Source organism: Aegilops tauschii, chromosome 7 (genome assembly GCF_002575655.3).
Source record: "Aegilops tauschii subsp. strangulata cultivar AL8/78 chromosome 7, Aet v6.0, whole genome shotgun sequence".
NCBI classification, from domain to species: domain Eukaryota; kingdom Viridiplantae; phylum Streptophyta; class Magnoliopsida; order Poales; family Poaceae; genus Aegilops; species Aegilops tauschii.
The window spans coordinates 7,528,016-7,552,271 of record NC_053041.3 but is presented as its reverse complement, the minus strand read 5'-3'; the positions used below and the strand labels follow the sequence as shown (position 1 = coordinate 7,552,271).

Genomic DNA, 24,256 nt, shown 5'->3' with positions numbered 1-24,256 from the left:
CGTGCAGGGCTGTAGAGCTCCCACTTGGACTGCTTGTTCCGCCGTGGGCTACACGAGTCGACGACGGTGCACGTGCGCACCCACTTCTGCCCGTATTTGACCATGCAGTACACGTAGGTGGTGCTCCCCGGACACGGTCGGCATGGCGACGCGAAGGTCGCAGAACCGGCAATTCAGCTTGTGGCAGCGCTGCCGTTCGGCCTCCACGTCCGAGTAGAGAAGGACCCCGCGAGCCACAGGTACACATGGTGAGGTGAGGTGGCTGCAGTCCCGCCTCGTGCAGAGCTTCCCGACGCCGGCGCTGTCGCAGGTCATCTCATCGGGTCAAGATGTAAGTCTCTAGCTTTAGTTTAGACTCAGTGGAGTTTGCTGGGTTGGTTAGCTGTACCAAAAAATCTGAATGATCCAATCACCTGTACGCTGATTGTCAAGATTCGGTCAAAACCATGTCCATGTCATACAAAATCCACCAAAAGTGGTACGAGGGACTAAAGTTATCCGGTTTGAAAAGTTGAGGGACTAGGTTTTGCTGGTTTTGAAATTAAGTGACTGTTTCTACACTTTTAAAAGAATTAAGGGACAAAAATATACTTATCCCTTATTTATTTATATGCAGGAGAACAGAGCACGATGTGCTCAGTTGATTTGAGCACTCTTGGGGATAAATTGAGCAGAGATGAAGGAGATTTAAGCACTGTTGGGGCTAAATTGAGCAGAGAGTCAAGACATCGAACGTACCTTCCAAATGGAACAATTGCTTTCAGCTATTGGAAGAAATATACATATTTGTAGAAGAGGATTAGTGATTCATGGATGTCCTGCATACGAACTTTACCAGACCAGTAATCAACAGTTGATTATGAGGGTGGTATATGCTATGCAAGAGGAAAGTAGTACAAAGTTGTGGTCAGAATTTCTGTTTTACCTGAAACACACTGGGCCATTCATGGCCTCTACGGATCTGCGATATGAGCCGGTGTCATCAGAATCCACGCGTACGCGCGTGTGCCTCTCTGCCTCGGCCAGGCTCCCTTGAAGGCCTATCCGAATTTCAGCTTTTGCAGACCTGAAATCGTTGGCAATATGGCGTCGGTAATCTGCAGCGAACCACAGTTGGATGTGCGTGGCATCTCCAGATGGGCACCTGCTAACAGTTAGTACCAAATGTTCAGAGCTGCCTGCATACTCACAATTAAAAACTTAACACTGAGCAGCTACAGGAAGTAGTAGAGATGAAGCAACGATATTTACTTCGGGGGATATTATGATCGGATCCTAGGAATGCGAAAGAGTTTTGGGATCCATGAGACAGAAGATAAAGATACTTCAACCAGTTATATTTGAACAAGGAACAGGGTCGGATGGGGCATAATTAAGCACCTCAGTTATAGTCAGGCCTTGAACCCTCGGCCAATGTCGTGCATGTCTGCTCCTTCATCTCGTCTCCCTCAGCGCAGAGGGCAGATGCAGACCTCAGCACCCAGGCCCAGGTCCGGCTAGGCAAGATGCTCGCTCACGCATACATCGCCACACTCTGATAAATGATAATCCAGTAATCGATCAGCGTATGTGCCTGCTTGATTCGTACCAGTGTACACTGGACCCCTATCATTGATTCCACGGAAGAATTTGGTGAAGATTAGTTGTGGACAACAGATGAATAAATCTGTTTCAGTCTGTAGCAGTAGTAGTAGGATACTTCATGTCAGGCTCCCAAAGGTGGGGCAGACACAAGCTCAGATTATTGCTGCCATTAATTGCTATATGGGGATTGTATGAATTAAAACAATCTCATCATCAGTACGGCATTGCTGTTTTGTGCTGAAGAGAAATTCTTTGCTATGTTAAGTTTCTCTGCCTGGATAAAAGACAAACCGATTGTCTACTCAGAAAAAAATGGAGAAAATGCAATGATGTACACATAGATTGGAATCGGAAGCGGTTCATAAGAATCTCCGTGGAGAAAGAAAAAAAAATCTTTGCAATGACTCGTGTTTTCTCGTAGGAAAAGAAGCCAAGCCGCACAATTGATTGGCTATGTGGTTATAGAACACGGCAAGAGCTACTACTTTCCAGGGACAGCTATCAAGCGAAGCCGTGCAATTAACTTGGCATTGACTTGCATTGTTAGAAATATAGAAGTACAGATTAAATGTATTAAATACTACTTCTGGCCTTCGCAACAAAGTAATGACAATTAGGCCTGCTAATCCCAGAGGGCTTCGAACTGCTGGTTGGGCCTCTACTGCCACTCCATGCGCCCACGGTCAAAGCGCCGCCCCCAGCACACGCAGCAGCAAGAAGGGGGTGGATCGGCCATTTCCCCCTTCAATGCGTGGAGGCTTTCCTAGATTCCAAGCTCCAGGTACATCGATTCATCGCATGTTATTACCGAATTTGATGTGAGACAAATTTATTTAGACACAAGGGAGGTTGATTATTTACCAGGGCAATCATGTCATGTGTATACTGATTTACTTCACAGCTTGAATGTCCATGACACTGTCATCAAAAATCAAGTTCACCATATCTATGTGGGATAGACGAGAGCAAGTGGAAATACTCCCCACCTTCTCTGCATCGTCTTACCAACTCTGGGTGTCCATATATGCTTAAGATTTAAAGGGCTGGCAACCGCTCCAGGAGACCATGCGGAAATTCCTCCAGAGCTGGACAATCAATCTGTAATTCCCTAAGAGAAGTGAGGCCACACAACCCATCAGGCAGCGCTTTCAGGCTAGTGCAGTATGTAAAAACGAGCCTCCTCAGCTTGGCAAGATTTCCAAGGTTCGGAGGCAGTGCAACCATGCTTTCGCAGTATAGAATCGTCAGTTCCTCCAGGGTCAGCAGAAGGGTCTCCTCCTCAGACAGTGAAGTGTTCCCCTCCAGGTTGTAACAATTATCAATCGACAGAACGCGGAGGCGATCCAAGCACCGGAGCTCCTCTGTTGGCCAGCGGACAAGAGTGTTCCATTCACCAATTGTCAGCTCTTCGACGAACGAAAAGCGTTTCCAAGGCATAAGGTGCAGTATGGACAATCGGGAGCTTCTGTCCAAGCTGTAGGGGTCACGCAGACCCAAATACTTGAGTTTTTCAAGAGGACTTTCACTTTGGCGATGCTGGGCATCTAGAGGAAACATGGCTATGTCTTCCAAAGACCAAAGAGTTAACCTGACGAGAAATGGCCAAGTGCCCAAACAGATACTCATAAAAACTAAACTGACTACAGTACTGTATACTCCAATTATTGTCAACTCGTCGACATTGGGGGTCACCGGAATACTTGCAAGCTTGGGGCATTTTTGGATCATTAGCACTTCAAACATCGGGAATGTTACCATGCTATCACAAGGCTCTCCCACACTGTTTTCTTCCCATATCTCCAGGCTTGGTAGCTCATTCAAGTACATCCTCTTCAACCTTGGGAAACTTTGTAGAGGGGTAATGCATGCTCCAGCGTCCACATCAAGGTTATTACATAATGTGGTCAGGTTATCCATCTTCTGTAAGGACAATATCTCTAGAGAGGTCGAGAACCATACTACAGGTATACTCTTGCATTCTAGGCAGTCGGACATTTCGAGTTCTCTCAAGCAGTTAAACATTCGAGGCTTTCTCATCCACTGTGATATTTCTAAGCCACCATATCCAATTATCTCTAACTTTTGGATATTACTGTGAGGTTCTAAACCCTGAAGCACCTCTTCCACCTTACAAGCCATATCCTTATGCCCATCATTTATTTCCTGGTCCCAAGAGAACAACAACTCACATAGGTTTTGCTTCTGACTGAGATTGGCTTCTTTTGCATTCTCCCCACTCTTTATCTTGCTCAAGTTCCACAGTTCCAACCTATTGCTAAGGTGATGCAAGTCTTTCAGTTGCTCTATTCCAAGGCCATCTCCAGTATCGACAACAAATGTTGTTAATGTGTAGAGGTTGTTTAGTAGACCAAAGTTCCGAGACATACTTTTGAGACTATAACATCCATAAAGATAAAGATAGATGAGCTTTCTCAATCTTGCCATGTGTTCTGGTAGCTGTTGCAGCTCCCGGTAGTCCATGAGCCTTAAGGTTTGCAAGTTATACAATACACATATTGAATCTGGCGGTAACGAAATAAGACCTAGACAGGTCAAGATACCGTAAATCTTTTGCATTTATGGCCTTGCGAATGACAATTGAAGGAGGGGGGCAATGCAATGCTCTTAGTGATGCTGATACCTGGAGCAACACTTTATAATCCTTGTAGTATTCTGAAGGAGATAACAAAGTGCGGAGGTATGTTCTGCCTTTGCATAACCCACTAATTAGTTGCAATTCAGTCTCTGTCACTTGCATGTGAGAAACATCTTTTAACAATGCTTTCTGCTGAGTCAGTTCTTCAATACTTGCACATTCATCTGTGACATATTTTGCTAGATCATGCATTAAATCATGCATCTTACAGTTAACAGTCACATAACCATACCTGTGTTTGCACTCCTGCTTATCTTGGAGGAAGGACCTCCAAACCAACTCATCAAAGATGATTTCTCCTTTCCGTGTTAAATCCATTGTTCCCTTCTCTTGAATAAAACCATTTGCCATCCATAGTTGGATCAACTTGTCCTTGTCCATCTCATAGTCCTTGGGGAAAACTGCTAAGAATGCAAAGCATTGCTTCATTTCATATGATAGGTGTTTGTAGCTCAACTTTAGGATGGACATGATTTCATATTTCCCTCTAACATTTTCACTAATATTACTTTCTTCGATGGCCTTCCATTCTTGTACTTGTTGATATGAACCTAGCAATCCGCCCATTGTCCTGAGAGCAAGAGGCAGCCCCCTGCATTTGTTGACAATACGTCTGCCAATGCTGGTCAATTCTATTTCCTCCTGCCCACCGTTGCTATATGCATTCTGTGCAAACACTTCCCATGAATCTTGTTCATTCAAACATGTTATCTTACGGGGTCGAAGGGTCTGCATTATAGAGGCCACTTTCTGGCTTCGAGTTGTGACGAGTATTACACTTCCCGATCCACCAATAGAACATAAAAGAGGCTTCAAGACATCCTCCCACTTACTCTCATCTTCATTCCACACATCATCAAGCACGAGCATAAACCTATTTTGGCCAATGACCTTCTCAAGTTGCTTTCGCAACAACTCAATCGTGTCAGGCATGTCACATCTTCCATTTACAGCCAACTCAATGATGGATTTCAAAAGAGCGATGACATCAAAGTTGTCAGACACGCAGTGCCACATCTTCAACTTGAAATGTTGGTGGACCCCTTGGTCATTATAGACCATCTTAGCAAGAGTAGTCTTCCCAAGACCTCCCATCCCAATGATGGGCAGCACCTGCACCCTCCGCTGATCCTGCTGATCCAACAGCAACTTCACCACCACCTCCTTATCATCATCTCTCCCAAAGATCTTAGTAGTCTCGTCTAGTTTTGAGTGCGTCTGCCGCCAAGGATTTTGCCGCTCCTCCCTATTGACAGAATTCTCCAGGTCACACCTGTTCATCTCCTCAACCAACTTATTGATCTTCTTGAGGACGTTCTTGAGTTTCCTGCTCATTTCAAAACGGAAAAGCAATGGGCTGTGGCGTGTGATGTAGCCAAGTACCATGCGGGAAGTGGACTCATCGCTCTTAGACTGGCGGCGCAGCGCCTCATACTGGAAGTCATCGAGCACATTGTCGGCCTTGTAGGCAACAGACTTGAGCTCCTTCATCCAGCTCTTGACATAGCGATTTGTCTCACTCCTCTCCTCGGCGTTGGCCAACTTGCACTCGATGGCTAGCAGTTGGCGCTCGAGCGTTTGACGGTCGTTCTCGAGGCCAAACATGTGAGTCACCGTCTCGACGAGTGCACATGTGGCCTTGCTGGCCACGCCACCCAATAGAGGGAGAAGCAATGACTCTGCCATGATCTTGCAGGTCGGAGGATAAGAAACTCCAGCAGAAGTAATAAGAGAGGTTAAGCACTGACAGAACATGAACAACCTTGTAATCCACAATAGCTTAGCTTGTATAGCCATCTTGTACATACTTTTTGATACATATACATAAAAATTCCAGTGGGGTTGAGTAAAGAATCAAAGAAGATCAAAACAAACCCAAGAATTGACTATTGAGTAGGGGATTCACCTCAAGAACGCTCAAATTTGACTTGTCCAAATTGGTGAAAGAGCAGCGTGCAGACCTCTTCACGCGTGAAGGCTTCTATGGAATTGTGTGGTTGCTGGAGAGAGGATGGAAGCACATGGAGGTAAGATCAAGGAATCTAAGAGCTGTATATTGACTGACTGACTAATACATGTACCGGTGGTCCCTCATTTATTTGCAACCATACATCACTATTATTGAATATTTCTGTAATTTTCTAAATGCTGTATACTTTCAAAAACTCTTTTACCTACACGCAACTGTTTTTCTTAGATAACTTTAGCATTGCCATTGTGTTAGTGTGGTGAATTATATTTTCTATGTTCATTTAATCCTCTTAAGACCACCCAGTGTACATGGTGTCTAATTCTTCAGTTGGTACAAATAATTGTGGAAGGAAACATTTTTTGGTCCGAAAAAAAGGCAGTGGAAGGGAATAAAGATGGAAAGGGCGTCGAGATGTTATATTTAGGTCGACAACACTTCCCTTTCACTCAATAAATACTGGAATACCGATATTCAAGTGCTTTGAGTTTGTTCTGCAACTTGCATAAACAAACAATTGCCACTTGATTTTCCTACTTGTCGATAGGACAATAAACAATTGCCACTGCACCAGGAAAGATCGGAGACCCTAACGCTAGACAAGAGTATGTACGAGGAGACATAATTCACTACCGGAGACCCTAAATATGTGTACCTCACTTATTTATAATTGTATATCACTATTGTTGAATATTTCTAGATTTTCCTTAATTATATATACTTCCAAATACTCTGTTTTACCTGTACGCAACTGTTTTTAGATAGTTTTAACATTTGCCATCATGTTAGTGGGTTGAAGTGTACTTTTTTCCGTTTAACCTTCTTTAGACCATCCAGTGTGTAGATGATGACTAATTGTTCAGTTGCTGCAAATAATTGTGGAAGGAAACATTTTGCTCAGGGAAAAAAGCAGTCAAAGAAAAAAAGGTGGAAAGCGCGTGAGATCTGGTATATTCATGTGGAGATGTTGTACAGGCCGACAACACTTCCTTTTCACTCGGTAAATATTGAAATATCAATATTCAGTCTAGGCTTTGAGTTGATGCTGCAACTTGCATATACAAACAATTTTTTTGTACCATCATCATAAGTGACTCCAACCAACTAATGCTGAACAATAACCAACTTTGGGCATGCATTATTTTTGCAACTTGTCAGGTAGGACAATAAGCAAGAGATGCATGCATCTGCTGTGAAGACTTGTGCTCGCTTGTGTCGCTAACGGTTCTGCAGCAATAGGCAAGGCGTTGTTTTCGACTTGTCACTTGTTCCATGGCGTATTAGACGGGAGGCGCGGCACACGGACCTGGTAAGCCATTTTTGTTTCTGCTATATATCAGTACAATTGTAGATTATACAAAAAATCATATTATGGTGAATTAGTTCAGTGAACCCAGAGTTATGTTATAAACAGAATTTTGAATTTGAGAAAAGTTAGATTATACACGATGCATCGAAAGGATTTTTGCACCAGCTTTGTTGGTTCAACAGTATTAATTTCTGCTGTTATGATCGTTGAATGATAAATAATCAAGAAGCTGGACATACCTCCATGAGCAAAAACAGATGACACGACCATCATAATCGCATAGGTTGCAAACATATAGACGAGACAAATTTAAAAACATCATTTTTTTGGTGAAACAATAGTCTGGAGTTTCTAAACTATTTCTGAAAAAAAAGGGTTTCTGAACTACATCATCTATTGTTTTCGCTGAGGTGCAGATCAATAGTCAACACACGGCAGAATCATGTAGCCAACACACATATCTCATCAGAGGTTTATTTGCTTTATGTATATGGGGTGCTGCAGTGCAAGACTCATTACTCTGGTACCACTGATGCCATTCAGTACTGGCTCGCTGCATTTAACGTATCATGCACAATCTCAACTGGATTAGATTCACCAACACCATCGGAATTTTTTGGTACATGAAACTACAATAGTGAGAGTGTAACACCCAGATGCAGCCGAAATGGGAGAAGGGACGTGCGCATGCCCTGGCCAATCGTGCTGAAGCTGAACGGCAGCACAGGTGGTTGGAACTGAAGAAACTGAATTTTCAGAAAATGTTTGAAATTCCAAATTTTATTTTTAATGTTTTGTTGACGTTTTCAAAAAAATTCATGTTTCAAAATATATTCAGAATTCCTTTTTTGTTCACTGTATTGAAGAAAAGTGTTCACCGTACATTTAAAAAAAATTCTCACTCTTATATAAAAAATGTTCATTCTGTATAGAAAGTTTTCTCAAGTGCTTTTGAAAAAAGTTCATCATATATTTTTCAAAATGTTCAGTGTGTATTTCAATAATGTTCACGGTATACTAATAAAATGTTCAGTGAGTATGCTAAATTATTATTTTCAAATTGTTCACAGTTCAAAAAAATTGTTCAGATTTTCAAATTTTGTTCACAATTTTAGAAAATGTTCACATTTAAAAAATGAATATTCGAACAAATTTACGATTTCCAAACATTTGGTCACGTTATTAATAATTTTTCACCTCTTTGTCCAAGAAATGTTGAAAAGGCTGAAAAACCCCAAATTGGAGGGTCTATTGGCTCTGCCCATGCCGTCCATCCCATCCATCACCGCATCTCTCTCCTCCACGCCCGCCTCGTGCTTCTTGGTCCACCGTCGAAGAGCCGCAGCCGCACCACTCCCCCTGCCCTCCCGGCGCGCGCTCTGTCGGGGAGGACTGCATTTGCCACCCCAAGTTGCGGCGAGATGGGGGCGGACGAGAGAGGCCGAGTTTCCTCTTACAGTTTGGTCGTTGTTCTTTTCATGCCGTGGAGGCTTTCAGTTTTAGAGATCCCAACCTGTTTACCTGCAGCCTGCAAATACGCCGAATCACTGTGCTAGCTAGCATTCAAGTTATCAGTTTGTAAATTCCACCGAATTTGATGTGACAAAATTAGCTGGATATTTTACCAAGGAACTCATGTGTATACCAATTCGCTCCGCGGCATAGATTTTCACGACACTGTCATCAAATTGGTATCCAAGTTAGTACTTATCCATCAATGTGGTCAGATTATCCGTCCTCTATAAGGACAAAATCTCTAGAGAGATCGAGAACCATACTACATAAGAATCTATGTGATTTGAAAGTAAAAGAAGCCGACGATGTTGTTTGATGCACACAAGAATCCTAACCACACATATACAACATGATTGATGTTGAACCACTAGAATATATATTCCCCGTTGCAGCCCATGGTCATTTACCTGGTAGATACAAAACAAATGTTTGAGGTTAGTTAAAAGGGGCGTGCTACGCGTCCGCGGGCTAAAAGATCAGCTGGGTCGCAAGCGGTGATGGTAAGTATTTCCCTATTTAAAATAGTACCCATTTACGAGAAATGAAATAAAAATAATTATTTACCAGGTGTACGATATAAAAGAAATTATTTAACAGCGGTATATACTAGTAACATAAAAGGAGTGATTTACCAGGCGTACATGTAAGCCATACAAAAAAAATGTGTGAGATTGTTTAAAATAACAAATTGGCAAAAAATAAAATATTACCAGGCGTACGTGTCATACGCTGCAGGAATTCAATTTCAATATCCAGACCGCACAGGTTTGTTGAACTTTTTTTTGCAACTGTCGTTTTGTTGAACTTTTTTTTGCAACGGAGATTTGGTTGCAAAATTGTCCATGAGGATACGTTTAAGGGAAGGAGGCGGACGTGTCCACTGTGATCCGCCGGGTGATGGTAAGCGTTTGCCTATTTAAAATAGTACTCGTTTACGAGAAATGAAATAAAAATAATTATTTACCAGGTGTACGACATAAAAGTAATTATTTAACAGCCATATATACTAACATAAAAGGAGTGATTTACCAGGCGTACATGTAGCCATATAAAAAAATGTATGAGATTGTTTAAAATAACAAATTGGGCGTACATGTAGCCATAAAAAAAATGTGTGAGATTGTTTAAAATAACAAATTGGCGAAAAATAAAATATTTACCAGGCGTATGTGTCATACGCTGCAGGGATTCAATTTCAATATTCCGTTGGGGTTGCTCGATGTGCAGACCGCACAGGTTGGGGTGGATGTGCTCTCTTTTAGGCACACCCCTAAACAACCTGGCGCTCTTATGAATTGGTATGCTTATGTTAAGCTAAGCCATGTGGGACTAAAAATTGCTTCTCTGTCATTTGTTCGTTCGGCTAACACGCGGGGTTTGTGTGTGCCTTGTGGCCATGTGACATTGAGGAGGACAGGCAGGCCGAAATAATGGCGCATACGTGAGTCAAGGCCCACACCTTCCTCGTCTCTGTACTGACGCCGCATCTCGCTCCCTCTCCTCCACGCCCCACTTCGCGGTCCACCGTGGAACCGCTGCAGCCCAGCCCCACCCCACCCTCCCGGCGTGCACTCTGGCGAGGAGGATAGCGGTTGGCCCCTCCAGGTCGCGGCGCGCACAGCGGCAAGACGGGAGCTTCGAACACTGCTTCCTTCGTGATGTGGAGGATTTCAGATATTCCGACCTGCAGGTACGTCGCGTTAGCAATTCATGTTATCAACTTCCTTCATCCGCCGAGTTTGATGTGGCAACATTTTTGTTACAAGGGAGATTGATTGATTGATTTACCAGGGCACTTAGGCGCAACTCACTATCTATCTAGTCTGAATAAGCATTTATCCTATCTGGCCATTAGAAAAGAAGCAAACACAAATTTAAATATGGCCGAACCAATAAAAGATTCGTGGTTTCCGATTAAGCAGTGGTGTCACTGTAGCAATTTCGGCATCTATCTGTGTGCTCAGTTGATTTGAGCACTGTCGGGGCCGGGATAAATTGAGCGTCCCTTCCAAATTTTCGGTTGAAGAAGAATTGGTGACTTGTGCTTGTCCCGCCTAAGCAGGTTGCTGGATAAGTAATCAAGTTGATTATGAGGGTGGTGGTTTATGCTATGCAAGAGGAAAAGTAAAAAGCCAAAAATTCCCTAGTAGTCAGTCCACAAAAAAAGCCTGCACAATTACCATTCCAAACTCTTTTTGAGGGGGTTTAACAACCAAAATCTCATAACCCGGAAGAATTTTCTGTGTGGAATGCATTAACTATATTATGCCAAGAAAGTTTTGAAGAGGTGCTCCGGTGACAATTCTTCTTATGGGCAATTTACTGACGAATAAGAATAACATGCTGCTTGATCAAAAAGACTGAACATAAACTCTTTTTCCACAATGATTCTCTTCTTCGAAGAATCACAATTTGCAAGTGGTGCCGCTAGCTATATACCATAATAAATGAAATGCAGAAGCTAAAACTCCCAGCTATATGTTCTTTGATCATTGCTGATGGAACGATTCATTTACAGTTCAAACAATCCCATGGAATAACTGGCACATTGTTTCCTTTTATTTTTCAGGAATAGCTATCAAGCTAAGCCGCATAACAAACTTACATGAGAAATCTACTAGAGTCATACATGCTTATGCTATAGAGCAGATTAAAGCAACGAACGCAGCAAACAAATGACCCAGTCTGGTAATCCCAGAGGACTTCGAACCCACCCTCTGCTGGTTGGTCCATTCAGCCACTGCTGCGCACAGAGGCCTCTCTTGCAGTTCGATCATTGCTTGCTTCCCCCCGCGCCCTGCGGCAAGATGGGAGCGGACGAGAGAGACGAGGCAAGGCTTCCTTTCTCTTACAGTTCAACCATTGATTTCTTGCTGTGGAGGCTTTCAGAGATCCCGACCTGCAGGTACATTGATCCATCGCGTTAGCATTGCATGGTGTCACATAATTTATTTTGACACAAGGGAGATTGATTTTTATTTACCAATTTATTTCACAGCTTGGATTTTCATGACGCCTCATCAAAAACCAATCCTCTTATGTGGGAGAGAGGAGACCAAGTGGAAATACCCCCCACCTTCTCTGCATCTTCTTACCAACTCTGGGCAGCCAACTATGCCTAAGCGTTCGACGGCTGGCAACCGCTCCAGGAGACCATGCGGGAATTCCTCCATAGCTGGACAATCATAAATCCTCAATTCCCTAAGAGAAGTGAGGCCACACATCCCATCAAGCAGCGCTTCCAGGCCACTGCAGAAACTCACACCGAGACAATGGGGATCAATGGAATACTTGCAAGCTTGGGGCAATTTTCGATCCTTAGCACTTCAAGCATCGGGAACTTTACAAAGCTATCACAAGGCTCTCCCACAATATTTTCCGCACACATCTCCAGGCTTGGTAACTTAATCAACTCCGTCCTCTTCAAGCCAGGGAAAATTTGCAGAGGGGTAATGCATCCACCTTCCACATCAAGGTTATTACATAATGTGGTCATGTTATCCATCTTCTCCAAGGACAAAATTTCTAGAGAGACCGAGAACCATACTACAGGTATACTCTTGCATCTTGGGCAGTCAGACATTTCAAGTACTCTCAAGCAGTTAAACATTTGAGGTTTTCTCATCCATTGTGATATTTCTAGGCCACCATACCCACATATCTCCAAATTTTGGATATTACTATGAGGTTCTAAACCCTCAAGCACTTCTTCTGCATTGCAGTCCATATTTTTAGGCTTATCATGATCTATTCCTTGGTCCCAACATAACAACAACTCATTTAGATTTTGCTTCTGATTGAGATTGGCTTCTTTTGCATTTTCCCCACTCTTTATCTTGTTCAAATTCAACAGTTCCAACCTATTTCTAAGGTGTTGCAAGTCTTTGAGCTGCTCTATTCCAAGTCCATCTCCAGTATCCACAACAAATTTTGTTAATATGTGAAGGTTGTTCAGTAGACCAAAGTTTGGAGACATACTTTTGAGACTCAAACAACCAAAAAGATAAAGATTGATGAGCTTTCTCAGTCTTTCCATGTCTTTTGATAACTGTTGCAACTCCTCGCAACCATTGAGAATCAGTGTTTGCAAGTTATACAACATGCATATTGAATCTGGCAACCTAACGATGTTAGACTGAGAGAGGTCAAGATATCGTAAATGTTTCGCATTTATGGCTGTGCAAATGTCAATTGAAGAAGGGGGGCAATGCAATGCTCTTAGTGATGCTGATATCTGTAGAAACTCTTTAAAATCCTTATGTGACCTGTTTAAAAAATAATAATGCCCGTGTAATTCTGAAGGAGATAACAAAGTGCGGAGGTATTTTTTGTGTTTGCATAACCCACTGATTTGTTTCAGTTCGGCCTTTGACATTTGCATGTGACAAACATCTTTTAACAATGCTTTCTGCCGAGTCAGTTCTCCTATACTTGCACATTCATTTGTGACGTTTTTTGCAAGATCATGCATTAAGTCATGCATTTTACATACTATTGTCTTATATGGTGTGTTACCATCATAGACAACATATTTAACTACCACTTTCTTATCTTGGAGGAAGGACCTCCGAACCAACTCATCAAAAATGAATTCTCCTTTCTATATTAAATCCATTGCTCCCTCTTCTTGAATAAAGCCATTTGCCATCCATAGTTGGGGAAAACTGCACAGAATGCAAAGCATTGCTTCATTTCAGATGATAGGTATTTGTAGCTTAACTTTAGTATGGGCATGATCTCGTATTTGCCTCCATCACTATCCCCAATGTTACTTTCTTCGATGGCCTTCCATTCCTGTACTTTTTCCTTTGAACTCAGCAATCCACCCATTGTCTTGAGAGCAAGAGCAACCCCCCGCATTTATTGACAATATGCCTTCCGATGCTGGCTAACTCTGCTTGCTCCTCTACACCATTGCTAAATGCTTTATGTGCAAACAATTCCCATGAATCTTGCTCATTTAGACATTCTAGCTGATGGGGTCGAAGGGTCTGCATTATAGAGGCCACTTTCTGGCTTCGAGTTGTGACGACTATTATGCTTCCTGGTCCACCAACAGAACACAAAAGAGGCTTCAGTTCATCCTCCCATATCCTTTTGTTCTCATTCCACACATCATCAAGAAATAGAATAAACCTTTTTTGGCCAATGAGTCCCTCAAGTTGCTTTCGCAACATCTCAATGGTGTCAGGCATGTCAGATCTTTTATTTTCAGCCAACTGAATGATGGATTTCAAAAGAGCAATTGGATCAAAGTTGTCTGACACACAATGCCACATCTTCAACTGGAAATGTTGCTGAACCTCTTGGTCATTATACACCATCTTAGCAAGAGTCATCTTGCCAAGACCTCCCATCCCAATGATGGGCAACACCTGCACCTTATGCTGATCTTGCTGGTCCAACAACAACTTCACCACCACCTCCTTATCATATTCTCTTCCAAAGATTTTGGTAGAGTCGTCCAGTTTTGAGTGTGTCTGCCGCCAAGGATGTTGTGGCTCCTCCCGATGGACAGAATTCTCCAGACCAAACTTGTTCATCTCCTCAAGCAACTTATTAGTCTTCTCGAGGATGGTCTTGAGTTTCCTGCTCATTTCAAAACGGAAGAGCAGCGGGCTGCGGCGCGTGATATAGCCATGTACCTTCCGGGAAGTGGACCTGCCGTTCTTAGAATGGCGGCGCAGCGCCTCGTACTGGAAGTCGTCGAGCACGTCATCGGCCTTGTAGGCGATGGATTTGAGCTCCTTCATCCAGCTCTTGACATAGCCATTTGTCATGCTCCTCTCCTCGCCGTCGGCCAGCTTGGCAGCTGGCGCTCCAACGTTCGGCGGTCTTCGTCGAGACCACACATACGGGTCACTGTCTTGATGAGTGCGTCTGCAGCCTTGCCGGCCACACGACGCACTAGAGGGAGAAGCAGCGATTCTGCCATGTTCTTGCAGGCCGGAGGAACAAGAAACTGCTGCATATATGAAAGAGAAAAAAAGAGGTTAAGCACTGACAGAAGACGGACAACCATATAATCCTCCTTTTATTTTACTTTATTTCTTAGTTCCACACTAGCTTAGCCTGTATAGCTCTTTTTCAGCCCTCTTATACATACTTTTTGATACATATAGATAAAAATTCCAGTGGGCCTTTGCCCTACTAGACAACTAAAAAACAGAACAACCGAAGAGGAGCAAAACGAAATCAAGGATTGAGCAGAGAATTCACCTCAACAACACTCAAATTTGATCTTGTGCAAATGGGTGAAAGAGCAACAGTACTACTGCTCGTTGCGTCACCGCCTCTGTGTTGGTCTCGTATGCTATGAGATTGTGAGGTTGCTGGAGATAAGATCAAGGAATTCAACAGCTGTATAGAAAAGGGCAGTGGAAGGAAAAAAAGATGGAAAGCGTGTGAGGTTTGGTATATTCGTGTGCAAATATTGTATAAGCCGACAACACTTCCTTTTCACTCGATAAATATTCAGATGTCGATAGTCAAGCTAAGCTCCGTGTTTTTCCTGCAACTTGCACATAGAAAAAGTTGTCTGTACCATCATCACAAATGTCAACCAAATAATGTTGAACCGCTGGGTAGAATGGATCATTTTCCAACTTCTAGATAGCACAATAAGCAATAGTTACTGTGAAGACTTTCCTCACTTGTGTCACTAACGGTTCAGCAGGAATATGCACGAAATTGTTTTCGATCTGTCACTTATTCTATGGCGTACTAGACGGGAGACGCGGCACACGGACTTGGTAATCCCTTTTTTTTTTTTGCTATACATCAATACAATTGTAGATTATACAACAAAAAATCATACTATGGTAAATTAGTTCAGTGAACCCAGAGTTATGAGATAATCATATTTTTGAATTTGAGAAAAGTTAGATTATACACGATGCATGGAAAGGATTTTTGCACCAGCTTTCTTCGTACCAACAGGATTAATTTCTGCTGTTATGATTGTTGAATAATAAATAATTGAGAAGCTGGACATACCTCCATGAGGAAAAACAGATGACACAACCATCATAATCGCATTGGTTGCAAACATATGGATGAGAACGGTTTTAACACATCATTTTTTTTAGTGAAACAATGGCCTGAAGTCTGAACTATTTTGGAAAAAAAAGTTTCTGAACAAATAAAAGGTACACGCAACAAAATTTATTGTTCTCGCTGAGGCGCAGATCAATACTCGACACACAACAAAATCATGTTGCCAATACATATCTAATCAGAGATTTTTTGCTTTATTTATGTTGGGGGAGCTGCAGTGCAAGTCTCATTAGTCTGGTACAACTGATGAGATGCAGTACTGGCACGCTGCGTTTAAGGTATCATGCACAATCTGAATTGGATTAGATTCGCCAACATTATATTTCTTGGTATATGAAACTACCAAGATGCAGCCGAAATGGGAGAAGCGACGTGCGCATGCGCTGGCCAATCATGCTGAAGCTGAACGGCAACACAGGTGGTTGGAACTGAAGAAACTGAAGCTCCGTCAACCAGGGCAGTGCCAGCTTCGGAGAAGCAATCATCAGAAGATAAAGATACTGAAGTTGGGGCCCGCAGGTCAGCCAGAGTTATGCTGACCTGATCCATGTTATTAACTTATCATCCGCGGAATGTGTTTGCCGGACATATTTATTTTGTTGCTTCAGATTCAGTAGCAGTGTCATTTTAGCGATTTCAGTATTTATTTATTTATGCAGGAACCGTGCTCAGTTGATTTGCTTCCATCAACTATGAGGGTGGGTTATGCTATGCAAGAGGAAAGTACAAGGTTGTCGTCAGAATTTTTTACCTGAAACACCGAGTCATTCATGGTCTCGATGGATCTGCAGTATCAGACGGTGGCATCAGAATTCAGGCATACATGCGTGTTGCTCTGTCTCAGTTAGTCGCAAATGTTCAGAACTCCTCACACATGCGCAGTCAAAAGCTTAACACTAAGCACTTACAGGAATATTTACTTCAGAGATATTATCAGCCGGTCCTAGCAAGGCAGAACAGTTATGGAATCCCTGAGACGGATCATAAGTTTAGTTCAACCATATTTGAACAAGGACGCCATGGGACTCCCCATTGCCAACGACATCACGCACCTCACCACCCAGGCCCATGTCCGGCTCGGCAAGATGCTCACCGACGCATACATATCCACGCTTTGATGATAATCCAGTACGCATACGTAGCCACGCTCTGATGATCCAGGACGTAATCAGTGTGTGTACATTCCAGTGAACACTTCCAATCAGGCAGGCAGGCAGACATTACTGACACTATCATTGATTCCATCTACTCCCTCGCGTTTTTTACACAAAAGAGCGTTTTTTACACCAGATTGTGGTGTAAAAAACACTCTTATATTATGGGACAGAGGGAGTAATACTGAATTTGGTGATGATTAGTTGTGGACAACAGATGAATAAATCTGCTCTAGTCTGATACTCTGTAGTAGTAATATCAGGATGCTTCATGTCAGGCTCCCAAAGGCTCCAACTCAAGGAAGGAGCAGACACGAGCTCAGACTATTCCTGCCATTAATTGCTATGGGCATTGTAGGAATTGGTACAATCTCATCATCAGTACAGCACTGCCGTTGTGCTGAAGAGAAATTCTGAGCTGCAGTCTGCAGGTACATCGATCCATCGCATGTTATTACCGATTCATCGCATGTTATTACCGAATTTGATGTGAGAAACATTTATTTCGACAAAAGGGAGATTAATTATTCACCAGGGCAAACATGTCATGTGTATACTGATTTATACTCCATGACGCCATCATCAGAAATCAAGTTCACCATATCTACGTGGGATAGACGAGAGCAAGTGGAAATACTCCCCACCTTCTATGCATGTCTTACCAACTTCGGGCAACCACTTATCCTTAGAGCAACTCCAACCCGCCGACCCAAACTGTCGCGCGTGTCTGTTTGGATCGATACAGACAGAAAAAATCGGCCAAACGCAACGACCCAAACGGACAAGCGTCCGTTTTTTGTCCGTGCGCGACCCATTTCAGACCCAAATTTAGGTCGTGTTTGCGTCAGCGTGGACAAGAAACGGGCGCGCGACGCCCGCCTTTGTCCTCCCCTTGGCCCGCCAGTCGGTGGCGCATTGGTCATTCCCTCTTCCTCCCATCGATAGCTTGCATACCCGGCCGCCCCACCCACCGCCGCCCAATTCCGGTGTCCAGGCCAGCCGTCCGCACCCACATACCTCCCACCGCAGCACTCCACCTCCCAACGGCCACACTCCGGCATTTGGTATACTATTTTTTGCCATCGCAACAGCCCCCCGACGTCGACGCCACCACTCATCGGCCCCGCCCCTGTCTGCAATAGTCAAGAGGGGCAGGGGCGGTATAGGAGTCATGTCAAAGCTAGCACTATCATAGTCGAGGTCGTGGCTTCACAAGTTCTCTGGATTTGGCACTCTTTCTTCGGCATGGCCGGATCTCACAACGATATCAACGTGCTTCAGCACTCTCTGGTGTTTGCTAGGCTTGCAGAAAGCAACTTTCCGGAGGTCAATATTGAGATCAATGGCCACCACTACAACAAAGGATACTACCTAGCTGATGGTACCTATCCTTAGTGGACTACTCTTGTGAAGACAAACCCCAGCCCTGTAGGAGAGAAGAGGACGAGATTTTCCCAAGAGTAAGAGAGTGCTAGAAAGGATGTGGAGCGTGCCTTTGCTGTTCTTCAATCTCGATGGGGCATCGTTCAGTATACTGTTAGAACTTGGAGCAACAAGAACTTGTGGGAGATGATAACTACTTGGGTGATCATGAACAATATGATCACAGAGGATGAGCATTCGGATGATATCTGCTACCAGGGCTCTCAATTTCAGGGTGACAATGTTGTGCCTGAGCATGGAGGAGCGGCAACCTTTGCACAGCTCAATGCATTTCATCATCAAATGCGTGATTGGGAAACGCACATTCAACAGCAAGATGGTTTGGTTGAGTATATAAGGGCTCAAGTTGGCAACCAATAGATGTATCGGCTATCTTTTTAAATGTATTTGAGACGATTTGATTTTTATTTAGCTTGTAAACTATGAGATATTTATTTGGTTGTCAAGCTATGAGATATTTATTTAGATTTTGTTTGGAATTTGTCTCATATGTTGCAAAATGAGCTCAAGCATGTACGCCAGCCGGCCGTGAGGAAGAAAATGCATCCGCGCGTTGGGCGCACGGCCGACCCAAACAGATAAGGGGATGGACGAGCTGACCTAAACAGACAAAAAGCAAACAAAACACGTGTCCGTTTAGGTCGGCGCATTGGAGTTGCTCTTAAGATGTCAAGGGCTGGCAACCGCTCCAGGAGACCATGCGGGAATTCCTCTATGGCTGGACAACTCCAAATCCACAATTTCTTAAAAGAAGTGAGGCCACACATCTCATGAGGTATCGCTTTCAGTCTAGTGCACCAATTCATTAGAGAGGCCGAGAACCATCTTGCTCAAGTAGTTGGAACGATTATTGATTTACAGCTCACACAGGTTGGAACGAGTATTGATTTTCAGCTCATACAGGTAGTGAACTATCCATAAGTTTTTCAGTATATTGATTATCTGGTCGACCAAGATCTGGGTTGTTAACTAACGAAATCGTCTTTACCATAACACTACGCTAATTTCTCACAAAAAAAAGACACTACGCTAATGAATGAGCCTTGTAATAATCACATATCAATGTCCTAGTATATAAAGTAGTTAGTTAATGCAATAACGGTCCTTGTACGGCAACGCACGGTTTTTCTTCTGTGCTCCAAAATTCTTCCACTGAAGTATTATTATTATTTATTTTTCTGCCACTGAAATATTGTGGCTCTTCTTTTCCTGCATGTCATGTCTTTTTACCTCTTTTCCCCGGTATCCCTCCTTGCCGTGCCCCACCCGAAAGGATATCGGAAAAAATAAACAGCATGAAAGCTGCACCCTGACCAAGCTGCATCATGTAGTAATAAATACTTTTTAACACTATTGCATATTCCCTTCGTCCTTAAAAGAGTGTATTTCCAACTTTGTTGGAGGGTCAAACTATCTCAAAGTATATCGGTCCTATTGGAGCATGTTCAACGCTTAAAATGAACAATGCATTCGTCCGTGGTTCGGGGACTAGTAGGTGGAACCGGCCAATCAATGCTATCTGCATACATTTCAAAAAGTATTTCAACTAACCATGAAATTCTTGCAAGCCGACAGATTTTCATATAATCCAGACGAAATTCATTAAATATTAGATATTTTTTAAACTAAAACCTATTCTAAACCTAGTCTAAATGACCGCCGGCGTCCGTTCCCCATGTACGGCCGGCCTTGCGCCCCGTGAAGTGAAGCTCCAGCTCCGCCTCGGCGGTCTACAACTCCGCCTCCGCAGCCTGCAAGCGGCTAATCGACCGACGAGGATGAGTCCGCCAATCTTAGCTTGGGCGGGAGGGGTGGACTTCCTGAGATCCGAGCGTCGGCAACCTACCATGCACTACTCTTCCTCACTGCCGGCAGCGCCTATGGACGCGCCGACGTTGTTGTCCTGGCGCCATGCCGTGGCCGTCACAGAGCTGCCAAGCTTTCCCCTGTCGTCGTCATCGGGCCCGTAAACTTCATCCGTCGCCTTGTCGATCTCCTTGTAGGAGGGCTCCAAATCCACCTGACACTAGCGGTAGCACCAACGGTCACATGGATGTCGTGAAGTAAATATGCCCTAGAGGCAATAATAAAGTTATTATTTATTTCCTTATATCATGATAAATGTTTATTATTAATGCTAGAATTATATTAACCGGAAACTTGATACATGTGTGAATACATAGACAAAACAAAGTGTCCCTAGTATGCCTCTACTAGACTAGCTCATTAATCAAAGATGGTTAAGTTTCCTGACCATAGACATGTGTTGTCATTTGATGAACGGGATCACATCATTAGGAGAATGATATGATGGACAAGACCCATCGTTAGCTTAGCATAATAATCGTTAAGTTTTATTGCTATTGCTTTCTTCATGACTTATACATGTTCCTCTAACTATGAGATTATGCAACTCCCGAATACCGAAGGAACACTTTGTGTGCTATCAAACGTCACAACGTAACTGGGTGATTAAAAAAAGATGCTCTACAGGTGTCTCCGAAGGTGTTTGTTGGGCTGGCATAGATCAAGATTAGGATTTGTCACTCCGTGTATCGGAGAGGTATCTCTGGACCCTCTCGGTAATGCACATCACTATAAGCCTTGCAAGCAATGTGACTAATGAGTTAGTTGCGGGATGATGCATTACAGAACGAGTAAAGAGACTTGCTGGTAACGAGATTGAACTAGGTATGGTGATATCGACGACCGAATCTCGGGCAAGTAACATACCGATGACAAAGGGAACAACGTATGTTGTTATGCGATTTGAACGATAAAGATCTTCGTAGAATATGTAGGAGCCAATATCAGCATCCAGGTTCCGCTATTGGTTATTGACCGGAGATGTGTCTTAGTCATGTCTATATAGTTCTCGAACCCATAGGGTCCGCACGCTTAACGTTCGATGACGATCGGTATTATGTGTTTATGTGTTTTGATGTACCGAAGGTTGTTCAGAGTCCCGGATGTGATCGGACATGACGAGGAGTCTCGAAATGGTTGAGACATAAATATTGATATATTGGAAGGCTATGTTTGAACACCGGAAAGGTTCCGAATGGTTCGGGCATTTTTCCGGAGTACCGGGAGGTTACCGGAACCCCCCGGGGGCTCAATGGGCCTTAGTGGAAATAGAGGGCAGCAAGCGAGCTGTGGGGCGCCCCCCTAGGCCCAAACCGAATTGGTTTAGGGCTTTGGGGGCCGGCCCCCTCTTTCCTTCTCCCCTCCTCTTTCCTTTCCCTCCTATGGAAAGGGGGAACCTACTCCTAGTAGGAGTAGGATTCCCCCCCTTGGGGCGCACCCTATGAGGCCACCGACCCCCTCCCCTTGCTCCTTTATATAGGGGGGAGGGGGGCACCCCTAGAACACACAAGTTGATTGTTTAGCCGTGTGCGGTGCCCCCCTCACAGATTTCTACCTCGGTCATATATATCGTTGTAGTGCTTAGGCGAAGCCCTGCGTCGGTAACTTCATCATCACCGTCATCACGCCGTCGTGCTGACGAAACTCTCCCTCGGCCTCAGCTGGATCTAGAGTTCGTGGGACGTCACTGAGCTGAACGAGTGCAGCCCGTGGAGGTGCCGTACTTTCGGTACTAGGATCGGTCGGATCGTGAAGACGTATGACTACATCAACCGCGTTGTCATAACGCTTCCGCTTTCGGTCTATGAGGGTATGTGGACAACATTCTCCCCTCTCGTTGCTATGCATCACCTAGATGGATCTTGCGTGTGCGTAGTAAATTTTTTGAAATTACTGCGTTCCCCAACATGTCGTGGGCGGAGTGATAGGACCGGAGCAGCACCTCCTCCTTCTCCACCTCCACGTCCGCAGTGATTCCCATGCCGGCGGCGAGTAGCTCCTCCATGCACCGGTGCTTGCCAAGAAGGTGGAGCTTGTAGGCTGGTCGGTCTGCACCTACCAGAACGTGGCCTCCTGCTCCTCCACCACAATGTTGGTGTGGTGAGCACGGGCATCGCCCATGGTGATGCCGGTATTAGCCGGCGCGGACGGTAACGTCAGCCTCCGATGAGCTCGTCAGCAATGGTGGCGATCTCCTTCTTCCATTCAGACAAGAGGCCATCCCACAAGGCTTTGGAAGCGGGTGTGGTGCGGAGAGGAGGTAGAGAGCGGAGGAGGGTGGATAGTTGCAGTTGTGTTGCCGGCCTGGGGTTTAAATAGCGGGCGGAGGGCAGGCCATGCGGCGAGATCCTTAATGGTGGACGGCAGAAGGACAGATGGATGGTGCTGGAGTATGTTCCTCGGAAACTGTGTACATTTAATGGAGGGAGGCAGGCGAATTGGTGCCGTTTGAATGGAGAGAGACGTTACGTGCACTGAGAAGCGGCGCGGGCGACGTTCTCGGCTAGCGCGCCACTTCATTGCCGGCTCCAGTGCGGGCGCAACGGTCGGGCCGCCCGCAAAGCCTCTCCCCTCCCACCCCTCACTTTGTTTCTAGTTTACGGGGAAAAAAGTGCGTCCGAACTGCCGAGCGGACGAATATAGGAGACCACGTTCGAGGGCAAAACACATGCGAACCACACAATCCTGACGGTTACGAACGGTTTGAGAGTCCTTAAGATGCCCTTAAGCCCCAATCACAAATCCTAGCGTTAAATTGTGTGCAACAACGACATCACACATGATATATAATTTGAACCATGTGCACGTAAAAGAAATCTGTGTGATCGCTTACTCATCGCGATCGATTGGCTTAGCTGAACCGTGTTGCACATGTTTTCCTTGCGCGAAGCTTGTGCGACGACTGGCATCATCGGACACGATTGGCAAAAGCAAATCATGTGTGAAGTTTAAAAAATGGTTCCGGGAATCTAATCGAGTGCGATGATGGGAAACATCGCACAGTTTAGAGGGGTGCATCGTGTGCGATACCGGCACACGGTTGGCTCTCCTTAACCGTATGCTATGATTTGTACTATCACATACGATCCTTCAAAATTTGTTGTGTGCGAAGTCGTGTTCGATTAATTAAAACATAGTACTTCCTTTTTTGCCATGACAAACATAGTACTACCTCCGTCTAGGTTTATTAGGCCCCCTCTTAGTTTGGGCTAAAGTTTGATCCAATTAATTAACTAATAAAATGTAAACTATATGCCACAAAAATTTATACTATGAAAACCTCTTTCCAATACAAATCCAACAATATACATTTTGTATCATAATTTATATTTAGGTAGTTTTGTGGCTGGTCAAAGTTTGGCCCAATATACGAAGGGGTCCAATAAACCCGGACGGAGGGAGTACTTACACAGCAAAGTTACTTAATTTATAAGATCAAATGTTGGAATTACATTTACATAGATACCATTTGCATGTTTAAAACTAAAATATATAACGGACTGTGATCGTGCATACGATGATAAAAAAAAGTGTTCTCTCAGGGCTGCCACCAACTGTGATCGTGCCGTTTGGCCTGGCATCTTCAGTTGTAGGTACGCGTATGACCGTACTACCATGAACCGAGCATATGTCGGCCTGCCGAGGATCACATTGTAGCCATTTCGGAAGGGAGCAACCTCGAATTGGATTATTTCCAATCTGAA

General features: G+C 44.1%; 1 long non-coding RNA gene and 2 pseudogenes across 3 annotated transcripts; 1 reads left to right on the top strand and 2 right to left on the bottom strand.

Moving 5' to 3' along the window:
- Positions 1–764: 764 nt before the first annotated feature.
- LOC109765136 (disease resistance protein RGA2-like) lies at positions 765–5,929 on the bottom strand (annotated as a pseudogene).
- Positions 5,930–10,053: 4,124 nt separating this feature from the next.
- LOC109765130 (uncharacterized) lies at positions 10,054–17,998 on the top strand. 3 transcript variants are annotated; one of them, XR_012189078.1, is made up of 7 exons: positions 10,054–10,723; positions 11,603–11,938; positions 12,032–12,585; positions 15,710–15,785; positions 16,308–16,367; positions 16,443–16,608; positions 16,749–17,998. It is a non-coding gene; the product is annotated as an uncharacterized lncRNA (long non-coding RNA). The 3 variants fall into 3 exon arrangements; XR_006666804.2 differs by having other exon boundaries at positions 16,308–16,608; XR_005762954.3 differs by having other exon boundaries at positions 15,710–16,608.
- On the bottom strand, positions 12,580–15,713 carry LOC109765129 (putative disease resistance protein RGA3; annotated as a pseudogene).
- Positions 17,999–24,256: the final 6,258 nt, after the last annotated feature.